Below are 24,409 nucleotides of genomic sequence, written 5' to 3' on the forward strand. Positions count from 1 at the left end.
TTCGGTTCAGAGGGTGCCTGGTTCGATTCGCGGCCGGGTCGGGGATTTTAGCCTTCATTGGTTAATTCCAGTGGCCCGGGGGCTGGGTGTTTGTGCTGTCCCCAACATCCCTGCAACTCACACACCACACATAACACTATCCTCCACCACAATAACACGCAGTTATCTACACATGGCAGATGCCGCCCACCCTCATCGGAGGGTCTGCCTTACAAGGGCTGCACTCGGCTAGAAATAGCCACACGAAATCATTATTATATCCTGTCGAAAGGCTTAGATAGGTTAGTGGAACCTGAATCTAAAATAACAGCTATATCTTGCTGAAATCGTAAAAGTTGAGCCTCTCTGGAATAACTTTTCCTAAACACGAACTGCCTACCATCAAACCAGTTAGTAACTTCGTAAACGTGTTTAATATAATCAAGAAGAAATGCTTACAAGCAATAATGTCAAGCGCAATAACAACAGTTTCACAATAGTCGAATCGTGAGACGTTGTATTCATCTGGATGTAACCATAAAACACGAATGCAGCTTCAAAGTTTCCCTCGCATGTCTCAGACTGCCAACTCTTCACTGTTCCGTGGTTTATTTTGTAGTGTTGTCAGCTTTGTCTACGTTTCCATTGAACAACCGCTACAAGTTCATTGTTATTTACCCTCTACCCTGTCAAGAAAAAGTATCGTGTTCAGATTGAACGCTAAGGACCACTCGGTGGACCAGAGTTGGGTAAGACAGAACTTCAAATTAATCCTCCATAGAGCGAGCACTGCGTGGGAGGAACGAGCCAATTCTGTGCCAGAATCCTTCTTGGCAACTCTTGACCACTTCGAGAAAAAAGAATTCGAAACAGAGAAGTTGCTGCATTAATTAACATGCCAGAAAAATGAAATGTTTTCACCTGCGAGTGTTACTCACGCAATTATTGAAACACGTGCTATTGCGGAACATTTCTAACTTCTCTTCGCGAACGAAATATTAATTGGATGGAATTATCGACAACCAGTATTTTGTTCACTCACTTGAGTAATCAAAGCTAATGGGAAAGGGTAACACTCTTTGTAGAATTCTGATAATTTATCGCACCCAAATAAATTCCTTCCGCTCGCTTTATCAACCTGTACATTAACAACACGTAATTAGTTACTTTATCATAAATATATAGTGCTAATGAGCTGAAATGGAAAGTCTAGAATTTCTTTTAGTCACCAGAGATGTAACAAAAAGTAATTTCGCTATGAACGGAATAAGAATCTGATTGTTCTTCATTTAAATAGTTCATTTGAATTCTATATGCAGTTTGGGAAATACACACTTACATATATACACGTATACATTCTTTTGCTAGTGGTTTAACGTCGCACTAACACACCGAAGGTTTTCGGCGACGCAAGAATTTTAAAAAGGCTGGGATTGGAAAGGTAGAGCAATGGCCTTTAGTAGGATATAGCCCCGGATTGTCTGGTGTGAAAATGGGAAACTACGGAAAACTAAATAAAATTCAAGAAACTCAGTCGTCAAAAATTACCAGTGTTTCCCCCCAGTGCGGCATGGGCTCATCAGCTGGATACCGCACCTTTCCAAGACACTGGCCGGCTAGCACGCCGGTAGCGACACCACTAATTATTACAAGCTGTCCAGAGATAAACACAATGCAGTCCCGACCCGCACTGGGGCGAAACACTGGTAATTTTGACGATTGATTTTCCTAAATTTTATTTAGCTATCTCAATTATAAGCCATATTTTTGGTTACGGAAAACTATTTTCAGGGCTGACGACATTGGGATTCGAACCTACCATCTTCCGAATGCAAGCTCACAGCTACATGACCTTAAAGACACGGCCAGCTTGCTTGTTCATACATACATACATACATACATACATACGAGGTATGTGAGAAAAGTAATGAGACTAATTTTATACTAACTAAAGTTTTGTTTTTTTTCCAAACAACAATGTAGTTCCCTTGGGCAGCTATACACCGGCGGAGTCGTTGTTCCCACTCTTGGTAGCAGCGCTGGAAGTCCTCAAGTGGTATGGTCTTTAACTGGTCAGTCACAGTCTTTTGAATGTTCTCCAGAATTCCAAAATGCGTCCTTTTAGGACGTTTCAATTTCGGAAAAAGGAAAAAGTCATAAGGACACAAATCAGGTGAATAGGGCGGGGGGGGGGGTGTTGAGGAACAACAGTAATGCGTTTTGAGGTCAAAAATTCGCTGATGGAAATGGCCGCGTGACACGGGGCATTATCATGATGAAGCATCCACTTGTCTGCAATGTCGAGTCTCACACGAACCGTTCACTCATCATCCTTATTGTTAAATGACGCTCTGATCTCACAAGAGCCCTCACACGTCCAACGTTTTCATCAGTTTTTTGAAATTGAAGGTCTCCCTGAGCGAGGTTCATTTTCAACGTATTCTCGGCCTTCCAAAAATGATTTGTGCCAGCGGAACTTGTGCTCTTGATAACCAATGTTCCCCATAGACCTGTTTCAACTTTTCAAATCACACTCGCGGATTCACCAAGTTTAACACAAAATTTTATTGCACCAACGTTGCTCTAAAACACACAACCAAAACACAACTTCACTGATGACGTTGTCAAAAATAATGTATTAACTGTACGGAGTTGTAACTCGGACTGAGGACGTGGAAGGGATAAACAAACCGCTCTTTCACAGGCCGGTAGATACAACGTTGCCAGATCGCCCGAAGTGTTGCCAGTCTCATTATTTTTCTCACACACCTTGTACATACATACATACGAGCAGGGGATGATAGCTGAGTGACATAGCCACTGGTTTCTCTCCCAGGTAGCTGCGATTCGCACCTCGGCCAAAGCATGTGACATTTTTGAAATGAAAAGTCCATGGGGTCGGATACTATTACTACTACTACTACTACTACTACTACTACTACTACTACTACTAATAATAATAATAATAATAATAATAATAATATAGGGGTTGCCTAATCGAGGTGGCGAAGGCTTGTTAGGTATACGCAAGAGGTCGTGGGTTCGATTTCCCATCGAGAAGTAGAAACGTGCAGAAACGACACTTCCACTTCTGAAGAGGGTACTTGGCCGTGGAGTTCATTCTACCTATACTGGAAGTGTGTACCAGGTTAATTCCTCGGGGCAAAGGCGGACGGTCATTGAGCGAACTACTCTGTCACACTTGGTATCCAGACTATGGATAGTGATTACTTTACCTTACAATCCTCCAAGAGCCATTATTATTATTATTATTATTATTATTATTATTATTATTATTATTATTATTATTATTATTATTATATAATGCTGGAAATATTGACTTTCTTCTATCTCCGCCGCTTTTTCCACCCTTTGGTGGTGTCGCAGTTGGAATCTGGCGCAGTTTGGATGCCAGGTAGGCTACACTTCCTGACTCCAGCCCTGTATAGAGGAATGCATTGCTCTATTGCATGTTTCTCAGGCGTTTGGTAGTGTGGTATGATCTGAAAAGTGTGTATTAAGATGAACGCAGACACTCAGTTCAAGAGCCAGGGTAATTAACCAGCCATGGCTAAAATTACCGGCCATTGATTCTCTGAACCGGAGACCGCTACACTGAAAATGTAGCCAAGAAGTTAGGCATTACTGGAGTCATTATAAAATTGGTAAATAAATAAATAACAAGACAGTTCAGAAAATCACATGTCTTATAGTAACTTCTCCACTGCCAACATGTAGGTCCTACTGGAACATTCTCTGATTTAAAAAGGTTCGAAAGCTACTCGAGCTTTTGAAACGGATAACGTCGCCTTAAACCCGTTATGCGTATTATTGCAGAGGTGGCAGCGAAACATTACCAGTTCCTTGAACGAGAATGAAATAGCTGACTAGGTTATTTTAAGGAATGAACTACTTTATGTTGTTAGACTTGCTTTAGAAACTCATTGGTATAGGCTACCGTACCTTAACCGTAACTAGAGATCTGCAACATTATAGTTAAGTTACTGCTGGTACAACTGACGTTTATTGAATAAATAAATCATCCGTCTTCCAATAATGGTGGCCACGTAGATTATGAATACAATAAAAAGTAAGTTTGTATACCATTTAAATTACAATTACAAATGGAAAATAGTAAGAATCACTTAATGTTAACAATACAAACAAAAATGTCTCATTCGTAGTGAGTTCCTGAGGATCTCCATCAATACTTTCTCAGCTTCGTGGAATGAAAGTTTTAAATTTGTAGAGCGCCCGTTTTTTGTTGTTGTTGATAATGCATCTCTGGCTCCATTGATCAAAAGGAATTTTGCACTCTGCAGAAAGGAAAGGACCCCTTGATATCTCAAACACTTTTCTTCCATTAGTTTAAGGGCAGGGCCTCTCAAACGCCCAAAATCTCACGCGTGAAAATTGAGGCGCAAGAGCTCCGTGCACAGTGCATCGGTCCCGCTCGGCTCGGTTCGGACCAACGCTTCCTCTCTGGGCTACGCGGCTAAGCTCGGCTCTAGTCGGCTAAACTCAGCTCGGATTTGGAGCGCTACGGAGCAAGTGTGGAAGAGGGAAACAGGGGGAGCGAGCGAGACAGGCGTGGGGAGAGAGAGAGTAAGCGCTATTGCTCCAAATGAAGGAGTGGTGGGTCTGCAATCTGGTCAACCTAGCGAAGTCGTCTTTTGCACCGTGCACAGTGCATGCACCAGGCGCATGCACCCTAAGAGGCCCTGGTTTTAGGGGGAAGACTTTCTTCGTCGATATTTTCTTACAATGCTTCGTAAATGACTTGTTTCTCAAGATAACTTCCTCAACCTGATACAAGTCCCTGTCGAAGTGAATGATAGGCTCTAATATAATTGCTTTATGATCCTTTCTATTGGTGACTATGATGTCTGCTCCTCGTCTTCCGTAGGGGCGCAATGAAGCTTCCAATCACGCTGCCTGATAGACTGAGCCATTGATGATCTTAGTCGATGATGACGATTATTGCACAGTAGTTCGGTGCTCCGACAGAACCCCGACACATGCCCGAGGTTTCAGTCTCGTTGCAATCAATTTAGCTACAGCGGGTTGTGTTCGACAGCCATACTATAAAACCGATCTTACTGCTGACAAGTCGCACATCTTCACCGCGTATAGGTTCAGACGAAAACATGCGAGACATCTAGGAAGTAGCCCGTGAGCAATCTGTATACAAAATCCACCCACTTCCTTTATGAGAAAATTGACACCACCACTGAGAAGATCGACCCTTGAATATCTGAAGCAACTTTCTTTCGTTAGTTTTAGGGGAAAGACATTCTTCGTCGATATTCAGTCTGTGGAGTACCATATTCTGCTCGTCGGATATTTTCCGTACTGGGTGAATGTACATCCTGAATAGGGAGTTGGCAATTGCAAATATTGTAAAACTAAATACTAGCTTCCCATTCAAAGACAAAATACCCCTTCTCTAACCTTCTTTGCACTATACAACATCGAATTTAAAGTATCATCTGAGATTTTTTTTCCGCTGAACTTCTGATAATTTTGGCCAGATTTTTCAGGAATGTGCTTGATAACAGTGTCAAATGTCCACACTGGAGTGGATAGATTAATTCCGACAAAACAAATTCTAATCTTCTGTTCTGGTTTTAAGAGTTCCTACGAAATTATTTAAGTTTAAAGAGTCTACTGAGTACCGTCTGCTAAGTCGGAGAGAAGCTTGTACCTGGTACAGGGATATGTATGTATGTTCAGTCTTCAGCCCTATGGCTGATTGGATCCTCAACAGCTCTGCCATCAGCTGTCATAGTGAACCCTTGAACTTACCATTCCATCGTTGGTCGGCCACAGCTGCTACAGTAGAGCAATATAGAACTCTTAAATCATGGGTCGTTGCGGGAAGAAATTCGGTCACGATCTTAACCAAACGATGGGGTTCAGAAGAGAGCCTAACTACTTGAAATGAGGAGCAAATATGTACTTACTAACTTTTATTAAATTCGAAATGACACGACAACGTTATTATTTTAAATATAAATCCTTGAAATAAAAAATTATAAATCATTTATTATCGAATGTTTCAAACGCAGTCACCATGGGCGCCCGCAGGATCTTTTCCAGGGGGGGGGGCACATTAACAATTTTCTTGAATATAAAAACCAATATAACGTCAGCAACATTAAATTGTTTACAGAAACTTCCAGTTATAACATATGCTAGATGACTGTCAGTAATTTCAGTTTATGAAATAATCTGGTATGATATTAAACAATTAAACATCAACATCTTCAGAATTCCAGGGGGGGCAAGTGCCCCCCTTGCCCCCCCCCCCCCCCTTGCGGGCGCCCATGGCAGTCACATTGCATAGCGTTGATTTATTTCTCACAATACCGAAGAACTGCTTCGGAGAAAGTAATAAATTAGTGGACAACGAAACTGAAAAACTGAAAAAGGAAAGACCTGAAAACCGGGCACCTATTACTCCAAAAGAGAACTGAGAATTAATCCACACGATCCGTGGAAAATCTGACTTTCAACAAGTAGAACGCCTGATTTCCCCTCAATTAAGGTTATCCACCAGTCGAATACCCTTGCGGATACGGAACACCCGCCGAATGGACCCTTAATCGAACCAAATTGACTATCAGTTGCTTTGGATAGGTTGCAAAATATTATGGGAAAGCATGGTGTTCACTACGAGTTAACAGCATCATTCACAATTGAAATAAAATTCCACCATGTATTTGTCATTCATGACACCCTTAAGTGATAAAATAATCCCGATGCTAAATGTGCATCACCCAAACAACTGTTCGGAAGGAACCAACAACAACATGATCCGCGAGGATCTTACGTTACGTCGTTCTGAAGGAACAAAACTGCGAAATGCAGGAAACACTTATTCATCACGCATTTAGAAGAAATGCCAAACACTGAAGTTAATTGAAAAGTGGTAAATCACTTGAAAAGTATTATTATCAAACCGATTTTCAGGTTAGAAATGGTTATGTTACGTTTAATAAAATTACCAGTCCACATTGAAAAATACAACAAACTTAAGAAATTCTTTCCTTTTTAAACAATGACTACCATTACAGATCCATCTACTTATTGTTTGTCCCAACACACTACCTATAAAGTGATCACTTAATCGAATTCAACTACGTATATAAATGAAAGAACGACAAAGATTGAAAATAAAAATAATATTACCGGCTGACGAATCGAAACCACATTCGCAGCTCAAGTCTCACACTAATACATTGAGTGTCAATATGCACACTATCAAAACGAAACGGACGTCAGAACGACAAAACAATTAAGTCCGTAAAATAAAATAACATATCGAAGTCATTAAAACTCAACACGCATGGAGAATTACAGTAAAATATTTAATCATCATCAGGTCGATATCCAATGTTTGGGCAACCCTCATTCGCCGATAACGGTCCCATATCTTAGGGAGCACCTTCCAGCTGTTGGAGCTGCGCACTAGTTGGCCTCATTATTATCGATCTAACCCTTTTCATATTTCGTATTTTACTGTAGATGCTACCTTCTCCCAGGTCACTTCGCAAAAAACAAACAAAAACATCTAATCTGAGACTTGAGTATGTACAGCTGACATCCCAGACCTATCGTCGGGCTCACTTAAAATCTGTACATCCTAACACTAATCTCTATGTACACGATACCTTCTTAATTCTGTCGTCGAGCGTGAACTAGTACGTCTCATCATCAGTATACTCCAAGGATAACATGTGACGTCCTAAATCCATTGTCGGGCGGAAAAAGGGCCGTACTACGCATCCCCTAGCATATCAGGCGAACTAACAATTTCAAACAAACTCTGACATTTCAATTGTAAACCTGGTCAGACTAATAACACACAAACGGAACAACGTCTCTTACTATTAAACGAATGCAAGTCGGAAAATGCAGTAAGTCTCTATCTCGTTACAAAACGTGAGCTCGAAAATAAATATACGTGACGAACAATCCCCCAACTCAAACACGATCTCAGCATGTGCAATGAATTTTTAGGGAAGACTATAATAGTTCCCAACACAGGTCTACCATTTAGTGGATGTTGTTCAAAAATAAATAATCATCATCACTACCGCATTGGACACCCTCAAATCGCCTACCGTCATTTTCAAATATTTATATCTATGACTATCCAGTGAAACGAAATTCAATAAATTTACACGATCCCACAACACCAACCGTGTATTCTAAATGCTCTTTTATCCTTGAGGTCACATCTTAATATTCATACTGACTTTACGTAACTAGTCGCTTGACCTTTACTACCAAGATTCTTAATCTTTACTAGAATCGTTTTCACTTGGGATCTTACTAGAAATCTACGGTGCCTCACACAGTAGTCGTCTTATTTTTCGGATTGTTAGCGGAAAACACTACAGCCTGCCACAATACAGCCTGTCACACAAATCCTTCCTCGGCAAACATAGCCTGTCTCAAAACTCATTCTCCTCGCCTTATCCTAGCGGTATTACTTAAAATCCAGGCTCCCTTTCACCTTCAGTATTCCTATCACCCTCATTTCCACATATATAAATTCTTCGCTCTCAATCCATTTTTCTTATATTTCCAAGACCCTTTTCATATTTCAATCCTCTTGTGAAAACAATAACCATTATAAAATACACCTCTTCATTTTACTGTTACTACAACTTCCGGACCTCGAGAATACAAGAACACACCGCGATTTTCCGTATCATCGACATACACAATGTCACAAAATTTTACTTCCCATGAATAAAACATAACTCTATCGAATTTCACTGGAATTTTCTAAATGCCTGCGATCCTTGTAAAACATACTGGTTAAATGCACTTTTAACATAGGAAAATTTTTATCCCGTGGTAGACATTATTATTATTATTATTATTATTATTATTATTATTATTATTATTATTAATATTATTAATTTCGACAAAAATTTCTGAATTCAAACGATATTTGAACTTAAGACATTCGCCACGACTACTTTACCATTATCGCTTTCCTAATTTTCCTCACTTTGGACAATATCTCATAGAACATTAACACCAGATTTAAACGTCGCATTTTACAGTTTCTTGACGTGAAATTTTACAAAACTATAATTTTCACACGCTGACCAAAATTATAACACTTTTCGCCTGATAATTACAAATATCAACCCGACACTCATCTTGAAAAATTGGTTGGGGCGATTATCTAACTACAACATAATACAAAATATAGACAGACCTGCACTTGACGTCATCTCCAGTATTCTGGCTACATTTTCGTCAGCTGACCTCGTGCTTAGCCGCACATTGGTACAAATAACATCATCTTCTCAAACATATAAATCTTACAAACACTGCCTTTTCACACGTTATTAAATGACAACACAAATCACGCACTTTCTTCGTTATAATTTGTACAACAAACCTCCTTCGTTCTGTAGTCAACTGCGACTGTCTACCTTCTCCCCAGAGTCGGGTTTCTGTCACCCTAATGCAACAGGTGTTCAACAGATAACGAAATCAGAACTACTCTGACTAGCTTCCCACCTCTCTTAACACTTTCAACACACACGAGGTGATACAAGAAAATCTGCTATGTACTTTAACAGACGCCTAAGCTTTCATAGTTTGTCGGAAATAGTTCAGAAAAATTTCTATCACCTTCCCTTTCTAACCAAATATGTGGACCACAGCCACGAACATGTACTAAGTTATTTGTAGATCAATCTTGTACAAATTTCTGCTGACGACGGGCGTAAGCTTCCGCTGCTTCAGATCCCAGACCGACACTGAGAAATATGCAGAGGGGGGTTTCTTTTATGGTCTTATGAGTGACGCTACTCACACCACTAAGCTTGATTGCGTAATCTGCTAATTTCGCGTCCAATAGACTGATTTTCATGAAACTCGTTCCAGAATTCCGGACAGACTTGTGATTTATTTAGATGTTAATTTCATAATTTTACCACACTCGCAACAGGTGAAATAAATTATTTCTGCCCGGGCGTTTCGCGGGTTTTCTTCATCCATTGACCTTGGCACGTGGAGCTAGTCCACTGATCTGACGCTGATTTGTACTTAGGCTTAACTGCATTTATATTTTACCCTGGGGGTTCTGTCTTCACGTAGGGTTTAAGAATAATTTAGATTATTTATTTCTGTATTTCCTATGTTGCCAAAGTCTCTCGTTACGCAGAATTCCGTGAATTTGAAGAATTGTTGTGCACTCGATGTCCACCGAGGTGTCACGGTATTTCACGAGCTTACCGCGGGTGAGATCGTTCCCACGCGACAGCGAGGCTCTGGAAGCGCAACATAGCTGCTCTCAAAAATAAAAGTTTGAAATAAATATTGAGAAAAAAATATTTTTCTCATCGTAGAATTATGGGTTCAGTAGATGGCCTAGGCATCACTGAAGAGGCGTACTAGGGAAATGAGGAGTGATGTAGTTTCACGTTGCTTTCCTCATTGAGCCAGAAGTTGCTATTGCATATCAGTCTGCCAAGCCCACTGGAATGCATGCACCGACCGACCCTATGAGCAACATTTTCACACCATTCATAGCAGGGACTGGCTGCACAAGGAATGGCATTACTAGCATCGCTCATACCTCAGTCACTTTCATATTGTCAAAGACAGAGACAGATGAATAAAAGTAACAAAAACATTGTTAAATAGGGGGTCCGATCCTTCAAAAGAGTCTGCGAGTTCAAATACAATACTTGGGAGCAGGTTTTAAGGAGCAAGCATAATTTGAAACAGAGATAAATGCGAAAAACCAAGCCGGAAATAGTTGTTACTGCAGCCTCAGTCAACTTCTCAATTTGCATACTCTGTCGAGACACCCCAAATCCATGCTATACAAATTATGCTGCGTTTTGTGCTGTAAGGGTGGGAGACCTGGAGGTTACGTGCCAGATGCGACAGTGCCGGATGCGACCAAGCCATTATCGTGCCAATAGCGACCGAGTAGATAAGCATCGTGCCGCAAGCGACCCATCAAACACTTCAATTGATCTGCATAGATTATGCGGTCGCTAGTGGCACGAGTCGCATGCGGCACGGTCGCATCTGGCACGCCACCGACCTGGAGTGTCCGGAACAGAATTACAACAGTCTCCCCATTTTTGAAAGGAAAGTTTTCCCAAGCTCTTAGGAGCGATGACGACCGGGGAGAACCAGATGACTGCGCGTGGTCCGCTGGCGGCGATATGTTGATGATGATGATGATGATGATGATGGTATACTAATGTGATTTTGCTGTGTTTTGTTATTTTTTTATTTTTAGTTGTTTGTTTCTTAACACAATGATCCTAAGACATTAAATATGAGACCACTTAAGTATTTGTCCGGCTCCATGGCTAAATGGTTAGCGTGCTGGCCTTTGGTCACAGGGGTCTCGGGTTCGATTCCCGTCAGGGTCGGGAATTTTAACCATCATTGGTTAATTTCGCTGGCACTGGGGCTGGGTGTATGTGTTGTCCTCATTATCATTTCATCCTCATCACGACGCGCAGGTCGCCTACGGGAGTCAAATCAAAAGACCTGCACCTGGCGAGTCGAACATGTCTTCGGACACTCCCGGCACTAAAAGCCATACGCCATTTCATTTTACTTATGTATTTTAACAACCTAGATACACTAATGAACTGATGTTTGTAATTATCTTTTTCTTCTTTGCAGGTAAGTGTTGTTGGAGCCTACGGGAATCGTTGGTGGATTGTACGATAACCAGATTAACTGAAATTTAGCTGGATAAATAAATGGATAACCGGAAATAAAATTAGGATTGGCGTAGCCTGGTAATGAACTGCTGTATTTTGCAGTAAGAACTGTAATGCAGCTCTGTCTCCTAGATCCTAGACTGACTTCTGTGAAGGTAAGTTGTCTAATATAGACTCGATACAATAAGTTAGTCAAGCCAGGAGTGAGCTCATTTTTCTCTCTCTCTTACTTTATCATTGACGCCTTCAAAGGTATCAATCACATTTATGTTACAATATTTCCAACGCCGGAGGTAGAGCAGTGTGTCCTATTCCTTGGCTGAATGGTCAGTATTGAGGCCTTCGGTTGAGAGGATCCTGGGCTCGATTACCGAACGGATCGGACATTTTAATAACGTCTGATTAATTCTTCTGGCTCGGGGTCTAGGTATTTGTGTTAGTCCTAACACTCTCATCTTCACATTCAGACAACACACCACACTACCATCCACCACAGAAACACGCAATAGTGGTTACATCCCTCTATATAGTGTTGGTGACAGCAAGGGTAACCGGCCGTAAAACAGGGCCAAATCCACATGTGCGACACGGTTCGTACCCCTGACCCCACAGGTCTGGGAACAAGCTGTAGAAGAAGAGGTAGAATAATGTGTTTTAAGTAATATCACCTTCATGTCTATGCTCAATGCATAGAGAGATTTTCCTACTTCTTAAATACTCTGATGTTCACCTCCGCAGCGCAGCGGTTAGCATTATTATCTGCCGTCCTTGAGGGCCTGGGTACTGCCAGAAATTTGAGAATGGCAGGAAGGCTGGTAGAGCCTCCGTGGCTCAGACGGCAGCGCGTCGGCCTCTCACCGCTGGATACCGTGGTTCAAATCCCGGTCACTCCATGTGAGATTTGTGCTGGACAAAGCGGAGGCGGGGCAGGTTTTTCTCCGGGTACTCCGGTTTACCCTGTCATCTTCCATTACAGCAACACTCTCCACTCTCATTTCATAGCATCTATCAGTCATTAATAAATCACTTTGGGACTGGCGACCCCATCGTACTAATAGCCTATATATGATTCATTCAATACATCCCTGATCCGGTCAATGAGTGGAAAACAGGTTGTAGGTTTTCATTTTCATGAAGGCTGGTATGTGATTCAAATGGCACATGCAGCTCACCTTTACTCGGGGTGTGCCCAAAAAGAGCTGCACCGCCTCAGGACGAGGACAAGAGTTTACATACTAATACTCTAATGCAGTACGGAGCAAAAATTTAACTAATCAGGCTTTAAGAGAGGGCATTGCACTGCAACTGCGAAGACTTGCAATAAACGAACGACCCGGTCTAGAAGGCCAAAAATAACGGCCGAGAGGATGCGTCGCACTGACCATGCGTCACCTCGTAATCTGCAGGCCTCGAGTTGAGCAGCGGTCGCTTGATAGACCAAGCCCCGTCAGGGCTGTAGTGGCATAGGATTTGGTGTAACAGATGAACGAAGTGTGACTTTATTTACTTTATCAGACTTAAGTTGTGCATTTGATACTGTCAACTCCTAGATATTCCTGTACCGGGCGAGTTGGCCGTGCGGTTAGAGGCGCGCGGCTGTGAGCTTGCATCCGGGAGATAGTGGCTTCGAATCCCACTGTCGGCAGCCCTGAAGATGTTTTTCCATGGTTTCCCATTTTCACACCAGGCAAATGCTGGGGCTGTACCTTAATTAAGGCCACGGCCGCTTCCTTCCAACTCCTAGGCCTTTCCTATCCCATCGTCCCCATAAGACCTATCTGTGTCGGTGCGACGTAAAGCCACTAGCAAAAAAAGAAAAGATATATCCCTGTACACTCTAGAAATCTCAATTTGAAAACAACAGTGCTGCAGTTTTTCGGCTCTCATTTCACTGGCCGCGGGCAACGAGTTACAGTGGGAGATATGAGTTCTAAATGGCAGAATCAGGTATTTATAGTGTCGCACAGGGTTCGGCTTTTGGTCCAATATTAATTTTCATTCTGTATCAATGGCATTGCTGAAACATTAAAATGTAGTAAGTACCAACTTTATGAAGATGATCTACAGATATATCATCACCTTCGTACAAGTGACATATGTACAGTCACTGACAAAATTAACTCTGACGTCCAGCAACGCCATGCCTATGCTATTAAAACAGTTTACTAATACATTCTAATAAATCTCAACCTATAATTATTATTTTTATAAGGGAAAATGTTAATATGCTAAAACGTACCTACGTGTCTACAATTATGCTAAAGAGCGATGTCGTTCCCTACTGCGCATCAGTGACTAACTTAGGTGTTGTAATGAACGAGACGTTGAATTGGTCAGAACATGTAACAAGCACATGTAATAAAATACACAGATCCTCTATCCATTTACACACTACTCATTTTCTTCCCAATATGCCTAAAAATAGAACTTGTTCCCTCCTTGAACCCGCAGTGAACCAGAATCAGTCCACAAGGTCTTCAAGCCAATACCAAACCTACATTTTGCAGTACAAGGGTAATAATAATTTCGTTTGGTTGTTTCTACCTGGTGCAACCCTTACGAAATTCACGAAGCGGACGAGGGTGGACGGCATCTGCCATAGGTGGGAAACTGCGAGTTGTTGTGGTGGACAGTAGCCTATTGTGCGTTCAGGGATGTTGGGAACAGTACAACAGCCAGCCCCCGATTCAAGGGAATTAATCATTTAAGAATGAAATACACAGCTCCGCCGAAAGTCGAGCCCTGTACCGACGGCCACTACGCTAACCATTTACTTAAAGAGCAGGACTTTACAGGGGTAATATTTATACATATATTTCTGCACTCATAATTTTTCTCTATATTGCATGCTGATCTACACTTAAAAACACTGCCTCCTGTGAGATTTGAACTCACGACCCCTGGTTTACAAGACCAGTGCTCTGCCGCTGAGCTAAAGAGGCCCGCGTTCGCGAGTGCTTCCTACGCGGAGTGAAGAAGATTTATGGTCGAGCTCTCTTAGAAATTGTCATTCCTTCTCATTAACGAAGTATGTCAGACTGATATTTGGTATGCCTATTTTCTCGTCGACTGGCTTTTGTATAGAATAACTGAAGTATCGAAACAACCTGGTGCACATGTAATACGTATCAATACTCTTCACGTATCTAGCATATTTTTACACAGTTTATATCACTTTTTTTTTTCTTTCTTTCTTTCTTTCTTTCTTAATCCATTTACCCTCCAGGGTTGGTTTTTCCCTCGCACTCAGTGAGGGATCCCACTTCTACCACCTCAAGGGCAGTGTCCTGGAGCGTGAGACTTTGGGTCGGGGGATACAGCTGGGAAGGAGGACCAGTACATCGCCCAGGCGGCTTCACCTGCTGTGCTGAACAGGGGCTTTGTAAGGGAGGGGGAGGGGGATTGGAAGGGGTCGGCAAGGAAGAGTGAAGAAAGCGGCCGTGGCCTTAAGTTAGGTACCATCCGGGCATTTGCCTGGAGAAGAAGGGGGAAACCACTTGGAGGTTAGCTGAGGTGTGAGTCGAAACCACCTCTATTCAGTTGACCTCATGAGGCTGAGTGGACCGTGTTCCAGCCCTCGTATCACTTTTCAAATTTCGTGGCAGAGCCGGGGGTGGCAGCTAATTACACTAACCACTACACCACAGAGGCAGACTATATCACTTATACGTTCTTTAATATCATTAGGTCCATACCGAGCGAGTTATCCGTGTGGTAAGCCGGGCGCAGTTGTGAGCTTGCATTCGGAAGATAGTGAGTTCGGACCCCACCGTCGGTAGACCTGAAGATGGTTTTCCCCAGTTTCCCATTTCCGCACCAGGCAAATTCCGGGGCTGTATCTTAATTAAGGCCACGGCCGCTTCCTTCCCACTCCTAACCCTTTCCTATCCCATCGTCGCCGTAAGACCTATCTGTATCGGTGCGACGTAAAGCAACTTGTAAAATAATAATAAAATAATTACATAAATAAGTAAATTAGGTCCATAAATCGCGACAACGTTAAAGTGACCGAGCAGATCGCTATGGTGCAACTCTGAATTTGGGAGGCGAGTGGGTTCAAACCCCACCGCCAACTATCCTTCTTAATCTGTTTACCCTTCAGGGTTGGTTTTTCCCTCGGACTCAGAGGGGGACCCCACCTCTACCACCTCGAGGACAGTGTCCTGGAGTTTCAGACTCTGGGTCGGGGGATACAAATGGGAAGGATGACCAGTACTTCCCCCAGGCGGCCTCACCTGCTATGCTGAACACGGGCCTTACGGGGGGATGGGAAGATTGGAAGGGACAGACAAGGAAGAGGGAAGGAAGCGGCCGTGGCCTTAAGTTAGATACCATCCCGGCATTTGCCTGGAGGAGAAGTGGGAAACCACGGAATACAACTTCCAGGATGGCTGAGGTGGGAATCGAACCCACCTCTACCCAGTTTAACTCCCGAGGCTGAGTGGACCCCGTTCCAGCCCTCATACCACTTTTCAAATTTTGTGGCAGAACCGGGAATCGAACCCGGGCCTCGGGGGTGGCAGCTAATCACACTAACCACTACACCACAGAGGCGGACATATTCTTCTTCTAACATTCCTTTTTTTTTTTTTTTTATTCATGAACGTCGCATACAGGTGTTTGAATGTACTTGGTTAGGAAACGGCAAGCACCGGGAATGTAATGACATTGGCTTTAATTAAGGCCTAGCTTTGGCATTTGCCTGGTGTGAATATAGGAAACCATGGAAATCGATCTTCAGTGTTGCGGATAGTAGTCTAGGGCATGAATTCATTATATCCCGATTGTTAACACATGGCCCGCAGCCAATTCAGTCGGTGCGTCGGAAAATGAACAAGATTTGACCAAGTGATCTCAGATAGGAAAGATTGATGAGAGAATCCCCAGTAAGTGGAGTCGATACCATATTCAGCTGGTAGAGAGAAATCATCCCTTTTGATAACGCTCACCTTTTTTTCAGCTCTGAACAGTCGGGGAGTTTGATCATTTCAACCTGCAGATTTCGTTTTCTCATGGTCACGAAATCTGTGTAATCCAATATAACGTAAGGGCCAAGCAGGAAGTGGTGGTGGCCTTTGTGCGAAAAGGTCAGCGAAGAGAGGCTAGGTTATAAAGGGACTTACTGTAAGGAGAGAGCACCCTCGTACCGACCCTAAAGTGCCTCAATATTGGGCGATGCTATTTTGAAAACACTTTACAATATGTTCCGATAAAAAAAAAAGAGAATTGTCGTTCTCTTAGCCGATTTATTGAAGGGCCTCGTGAGGTTAAAGGAATAATGGACGCAATTAAGGCGGGGCGAGGGAGGGAGCGAGGATCTTATCACGTTCTGCCAACCCTCGCTTCTTCTCAATTGAGCTCTTCCCTTCTGCACCACGGGAAAAATGGAGGTCATCAGTTGAACGAACTTTGCTGCGGACCTAATCACTGGAACTATAGAGTTTATACGTAGGCTACAATGAGGAAATGCAAAATACGTGTTTAAATATGCATAACTGTTAGCACCACTTGGACTTGAGAGCCAAGTTTGAATCTCATCATCAGTCAAATGATATACAGTTTGGTGGTGGTGTGATTAAAGTTTTAAGAGAAGTACAACTGAGCAACCATCCTCTCTCAACACACACCAGCTGGCTGAGTAGCTTCAAACCGTAGGGCACTAGCTTTCTAAGCTGAAGTTGGCGGGTTCGATCCCGGCGTAGTGCGGTAGTATTTGAAGGTTAATAATAATAATGTTATTTGCTTTACGTCTCATTGTCTACTTTTACGGATTTCGGAGACGCCGAGGTGCCAGAATATAGTCCCACATGAGTTCTCGTACGTGCCAGTAAATCCACCAACACGAGGCCGACGTATTTGAGCACCTCCAAATACCATCGGACTGAGCCTTGATCGAACCTGCCAAGTTGGGGTCAGAAGTCCAGCGCCTCAACCTTCTGAGCCACTCAGCCCGGCATTTGAAGGTTCTCAAATATGTCAGCATCATGTTGGCATGTAAAAGAACATCTACAGGATGAAATTCTGGCACCTTGGAGTCTACGAAAGTCGTCAGTGTAGTTGGTGTTATTATTATCTCATAACAAAAATTTGAGGAAACATGGAAAAGGTCCAAACCTTCGAAGAAAGAGGGTATAGACAAAAGAAAGGAAGGACCATAAAGGGCGTGAAATAAAATATTCCCCAGTCCATAGAAACCTAATGTATTCTCTGTTGGAAGCGAATAAGGAAAGTCTGGTATTCAGGTAGCCTAACATAAGTAAGAGGAAGGAGTTATAGACTCAGCCAATGGTCTCGTGATGGGCAACCCACGCTCCCTTGAGTTTCCACTGCTGCTAAAATGTTTTCATTCCTTCCCTGAAGGGGGGAGGCGGGTCTCTTAGATGGTGACGCCGTCTCTCAGGCCGGGAGATTTGTTCGGTGAAGGAGATTTTCGGAGAAGGTGAGGGAGTTGACGGCCGTGACCTATACTAGGAACTGTCCCGGCATTCGCCTTAGTGCAGGAGAATGGAAAACCACGGAAAACAATGCTGGGCGCCCGCGGGACGGAACTCCCAGCGTGAGCACCTCTGGGTAGATCATGGGAGACTCCCGACAAAATGACAAAAAGGAGTGACTGAATGGGTGGCTGTTTCTGGGAAACAGAACTCAGAGATTTCGAGTAGGTGAAGCATTATATGATCCTGTTTAAAGAACAGTAGTTCCTTAAGGCGGTATTTTTGGACCTTTATGTTTTCTTATATGTAAATGACATGAGTAAAGAACTGGGACCAAAGATAAAGCTTTCTGCGGATGATGTTATACCGTAATAAGTTACAAGACTGTGAGTGAGTGCAGAAGGCTTCGACAATTTTGTGAGGTGGACAGCAGTCTGTTGGTATGATGGTAAGTGAGGTGAAAAATCGGAATGTGAGTTTCACAAAGTGCAGTTTTACAGTAATTACTGCGTTGATAGGGTGAAAGTTCCTCAAATGGATCACTGTTAAGTACCTAGGTGTTAATATAAGGAAATATCTTGATTGGGGTAATCACATAAACGGGACTGTAAATAAAGGTTACAGATTTCTTCGTATGGTTATGAGGGTATTTAGGGGTTGTATAAGGATGCTAAGGAGAGTGTCTGGTAAGCGACAATAGAGTATGGTTCTAGTGTATGTGACCTTCACCAGAATTACTTCATTACAGAGCTGGAAAAATCAAAAGAAAAGTAACTTACGGTACTTCGATATGTTCTGGGTGATTTCCGACAAATTTCGTATAAAATACGTTACGAAAATGTTGCAAACTTTGTATTGGAAAGAATTAAGAGAAAGGAGACGAGCTGCTAGACTAAGCGGTAGGTTCCGAGCTGTCAGCGGAGAGATGGCGTTGTTATGACATTAGTAGACGAATAAGTTTGATTTTTTAAAAGTGGGAAAGATCAAATATGAAGATAAAATTTTTACTCAAGGGGGAAAATTGGGACAAATATTCGTTTATGGGAATAGGAGTTACAGGGGTCCCGGGTTCGATTCCCGGCAGGGTCGGGAATTTCAACCATCATTGGTTAATTTCTCTGGCACGGGGGCTTTTGTTGTCTTCATCATAATTTCATTCTCATCACGACGCGCAGTTTTCCTACGGGAGTCAAATCAAAAGGTCTGCACCTGGCGAGCCGAACTTGTCCTTCGACACTCCCGGCACTAAAAGCCATACGCCATTTCATTTTCTCAGTGGAGAGATGACATTGGTAGAAGAATAAGTTCGATTTTTAAAAGTGGGAAAGATCACATATGAAGATAAAATTGGAATTCAAGGGGGCAAACTGGGACAAATATTCGTTTATGGGAAGAGGAGTTAGGGACTGGAATAATTTAGCAAGGGAGATGTTCGACAAATTTCCGAATTCTTTGAAATTATTTAAGAAAAGAATATAGTGAGAAAAGACCGCTTCTGGCCCATGGGCTAATGGGCAAGATGGCCGCCGCGTGCAATCTTCCTCTAGGGCTACTGTTCAAGATGGTCGCCACGCGCAATCTACCTCTAGCTACGCGTTACGACCTCTGACACGTTCAGACAATACGATGTCGTCATCTTATGGAATACTGTCGAAAGAGGCTACTGAAAGGGGTACCTGACTTGAGAGAGCATGGGTTAGCGAACTCGGGGTCTTTAGCTGAGTCTAGGCATGATCTATTCTAAGTTGTTGTGTATCTAACTTCCTTTGGCTAATTCTTGTAGGACACTAAATAACTAATCTACAGTCTGCCAACTGGGTGATTGCCATAAAACGTAGATCAGTAGTGACTGATCCTGGTGATCTGAATATTGATCACCCTGGCGACGATAAATCCCACATATCATAACAGGAAATCTCTTCATTTTTATTTAAATTTATTTTAGTGGTCTAACGTCGTATTAACTCAGATGGGGTTTCGGCGACTTTATGGTGGGGAAGGGCTATGACCGGGAAAGTTTCAGCCATGAACTTAATTAAAGCACATTCCCATCATTTGTGTGCCGTGAAAATCGGAAACCACGGTCAACTTATTTCAAGGCTGCCGAAGGACTGATCATCTCCCGAGTGCTCACAACTATATGACCCATGCCCTACAGCAAACTCGTACGGTACCTGGGAATCGAACACGGGCCAATCGGAAAAGGAAAATCTTTGACACTACGGCGCCCTCCTTGTTTACTTGATTTGATTTTGAATTACGAAATCGTCCAAAATAAAACAATGTCCGGTACTGCGAGATGTGCTGTTTGTACTTCGGTAGGACACTGCGACGTCCTCGAAGGTCCATAGCCACACAGACCCCACAGCTATGCTGAATATGTTCGTTTGTGGAGAAGTGAAACTGGTGTGCTTTCCGGTGGACCACATTCTAAAGAGCATTCAGCACGTGCCAGCCAACATCACGCCGAAGATACGACCGGTCCAGAAGTATTGCACAGGTCCATTAACACAGAGCAAGTTGGCTACGCTAGTGTCGAGAGAGTGACGAGATGCTTGACAGACGCTGACTTCCGGAGTCGACGTATGTACAACACATGCTTCCGTCCCTTCTTCCCTCGAACAGCCAGGGGAACATTGTCATTCTTCGTCCATCCCCTCATCAGAGGGGAAAGATCATGTCAGAGGTTGCGAGCAGAGCTTACCCGGCAACTTCAGTAACACTGGTCCGTTTGATACTCACTTCTCGATCCTGAAAAATGCTCTTTTGTCATTTAACTCCTTGGACTTTTCTGACAAAAGTCTCCTTTAATTTCATGCTCACGGAATTATTTCTTTTGGAATAAGACCTCGCGTCCATAGCCATAGCCTCCGTGGCTCAGGCGGCAGCGTGCCGGCCTCTCACCGCTGAGTTCAATGGTTCAAATCCCGGTCACTCTATGTGAGATTTGTGCTGTGCAAAGCGCAGGCGGGACAGGTTTTTCTCCGGGTACTCCGGTTTTCCCTGTCATGTTTCATTCCAGCAACACACTCCACTATCATTTCATTTCATCTTTCAGTCATTAATCATTGCCCCAGAGGAGTGCGACAGGCTTCGGCAGCCGGCGCAATTCCTATCCTCGCCGCTAGATGGGGGCTTTATTCATTCCATTTCTGACTTGGTCGAATGACTGGAAACAGGCTGTGGATTTTCATTTTCATCCATAGCCACAGCGTAAGCGTGTCGATCGATCTATAAATACACTAGGAAAGCATTGTGTGTTCAATACTGCACCATTTGCGACCAGTTACTTCCTTAGTAATTTGTGCAGTCAATCAGCTAAATTCCTACGCTTCACTTTTCCTTCTTGCAACGGAATATTTATGTGACACAGAACTTTATACACTAAAATCCATACCCTAGTCCAGACTCGAGGGCAAGTTCAGTTTCAAGTCCTTTCATATGTCATATGTCAGCCGGCCATTTATATTTTGATACTCTGAAACTATAATCTCCTCTATATCTATCTATATATCTATCTATCTAGCTATCAATTAGTCAATCAATCACCACTCATCTGCATTTCGGGCAGTCACCCAGGTTGCAGAACCCCATCAACTGTTTACCTAGCAGTCTCTTAAATAATTTCAAATTTAGATCGAACTCTCCCGTGATAAATTACTTCAGTCTTCAAACTCCTCTTACCATAATCGAATATTTGCCCCAGTTCGTCCTCTCGAATTCCAACTTTACCTTCATATGTGATCCTCCTTCTTTTAAAAGCACCACTCACAATTTTAATCATACAATTCCACGCCATCTGTCCACCTAAAGCTAGAAACAAACCGCTTAGTCAAACAGCTCGTCTCCTTTTTCCCAAACCATTCTCCCAACAATTTCGTAACACTACTCTTTCGCCAGAAATCATCCAGAACAATTCGAGCTCCTTTTCTTTGGATTATTTCCTAGTTATCGAATCAAGTCATCCTGGAGAGAGTCCCATACTCTAGAACCATTCTCTAATTGTGGTCCTACCAGTGATTTATACGCCTTCTTTTTTACATTCTTTCTACAACCCCTGACTATCCTCAAAACCATATGAAAAGATTTGTGATTTTTATTTACAATCCCCTTTATGTGATTACCGCAAAAAGATTAAAATCTATTAACATCTAGGTACTTACAGTGATTACAATGGGGAACTTTCACCCCACCAACACAGTAACTGAGAGGACTCTTCCTCTTTGTCAAACTCACATCCTGACTTCTCTCCCTTTTACCATCATACCATTGCCTCCTGTCCATCCCACAACACTGTCGGGGTCTATTATATATATCTATAATAATGAAATGAAGTGTTTGTCTGTGTGTCTGTCTGTCCGTCTGTGCGCGATGGCCAGCAAAATCCACAGCACGCAGAGATCTGAAATTTTGAACATAGGTAGATGGTAGGGGGTCCGAAATTACCTCCAAGCCGGAATTTTCATTTTCGCTTTCGTGGGTGAGTTATGAATGAAGAACCATAGGGAAACGTGTTTTGGGATATGACAATCCAACGTGCTGTCACCAAGATTCATAGAGTCACTGTCGCTAGGCAACGTACATAAGATAGGTAGAGAACTCAGTATTCAAGGAGCCATTTTACATCCAGGGCGTAGGAAGCTGTTTTTGGTCTTATATGGTGTGAGGGTATATGACGCTGTTGATGGTGATTCGTCCGTCGGATCGGGACGTACAGTCTTGAGCTATTCGAGAGGAGTGGGCTATTTGCCGACGCCGGGTTTCATTCTCTTTATACTATCATATATCATGTCATTCATTTCATCTCATTAACTCATCTGATTAGGTTGACGTCATGGAAGATATCCGGTCGTAAAAACTCGCTACGAAGATTCATCTCCCTTCGTATCCAAACCACGTAGAGAAAAGGCACAAGGGTTGGACACGTATACATTTAGAGGAAATATATAGGATACAAGATGTTGTTGTTTGAGTCATCAGACCATAGACTGGTTTGAAGCAGCTCTCCATGCCACCTTATCCTGAGCTAACCTTTTCATTTCTACGTAACTATTGCATCCTACATCTCCTCTAATCTGCTTGTCATATTCATACCTTGGTCTAACCCTACCGTTCTTACCACCTATACTTCCTTCAAAAACCAACTGAACAAGTCCTGGGTGTCTTAAGATGTGTCCTATCATTCTATCTCTTCTTCTTGTCAAATTTAGCCAAATCGATCTCCTCTCACCAATTCGATTTAGTGTCTATTCATTTGAGATCCAATCTATCCATCTCACTTTCAGCATTCTTCTGTAACACCACATTTCAAAAGCTTCTATTCTCTTTCTTTCTGAGCTAGTTATCGTCCATGTTTCACTTCCATACAATGCCACGCTCCACACGAAAGTCTTCAAAAACATCTTTCTAATTCCTATATCATAGTTTGAAGTGAGCAAATTTCTTTTCTTAAGAAAGCTCTTCCTTGCTTGTGCTAGTCTGCATTTTATGTCCTCTTTACTTCTGCCATCGTTAGTTATTTTACTACCCAAGTAACAATATTCATCTACTTCTTTTAAAACTTCGTTTCCTAATCTAATATTTCCTACATCAACTGCCCTCGTTCGACTGCACTCCATTACTTTTGTTTTGGACTTATTTATTTTCATCTTGTACTCCTTACCCAGACTTCATCCATACCATTCAGCAACTTCTCGAGATCTTCTGCAGTCTCAGATAAAAAACAATATCATCGGCAAATCTCAAGGTTTTGATTTCCTCTCCTTGGACTGTGATTCCCTTTCCAAATTTCTCTTTGATTTCCTTTACTGCCTGTTCTATGTAAACATTGAAAAGGAGAGGGGACAAACGGCAGCCTTGCCTCACTCCTTTCTGGATTGCTGCTTCTTTTTCAAAGCCCTCGATTCTTATCACTGCAGACTGATTTTTATACAGATTGTAGATAATTCTTCGTTCTCGGTATCTGATCCATATCATCTTCAGAATCATAAATAGCTTGGTCCAATCAACATTATCGAATGCCTTTTCTAGATCTACGAATGCCATGTACGTGGGCTTGTCCTTCTTGATTCGATCCTCTAAGATCAGACGTAAAGTCAGGATTGCTTCACGTGTTCCTACATTTCTTCTGAAGCCAAATTGATTTTCTCCCAACTCAGCTTCAACTTGTTTTTCCATTCTTCTGTAAATAATACGTGTTAAAATTTTGCAGGCATGAGATACTAATAGATGATAATAATAAAAAACGAATAATACATATATCAGTCAAGATGC

General features: G+C 42.5%; 1 protein-coding gene and 1 non-coding gene across 6 annotated transcripts in view; one reads left to right on the plus strand and one right to left on the minus strand.

The window, feature by feature from the left end:
• The window catches only part of LOC136858356 (uncharacterized), a 562,168-nt gene that overhangs the window by 300,108 nt on the left and 237,651 nt on the right, over positions 1–24,409 (plus strand). For 2 of the 5 annotated variants that reach the window (XM_068225514.1, XM_068225513.1), the window contains exon 2: positions 11,662–11,857. The exons of the other annotated variants lie outside the window; for them this stretch is intronic. The gene's annotated coding sequence lies outside the window, so the exon portion shown is untranslated. The remainder of the gene's footprint in view (positions 1–11,661; positions 11,858–24,409) is intronic. 5 annotated transcript variants of the gene reach the window in all.
• On the minus strand, positions 14,573–14,644 carry TRNAT-UGU (transfer RNA threonine (anticodon UGU)). Its single transcript has one exon. It is a non-coding gene; the product is annotated as a tRNA-Thr (tRNA).

Source organism: Anabrus simplex, chromosome 1 (genome assembly GCF_040414725.1).
Source record: "Anabrus simplex isolate iqAnaSimp1 chromosome 1, ASM4041472v1, whole genome shotgun sequence".
Lineage (NCBI taxonomy): Eukaryota > Metazoa > Arthropoda > Insecta > Orthoptera > Tettigoniidae > Anabrus > Anabrus simplex.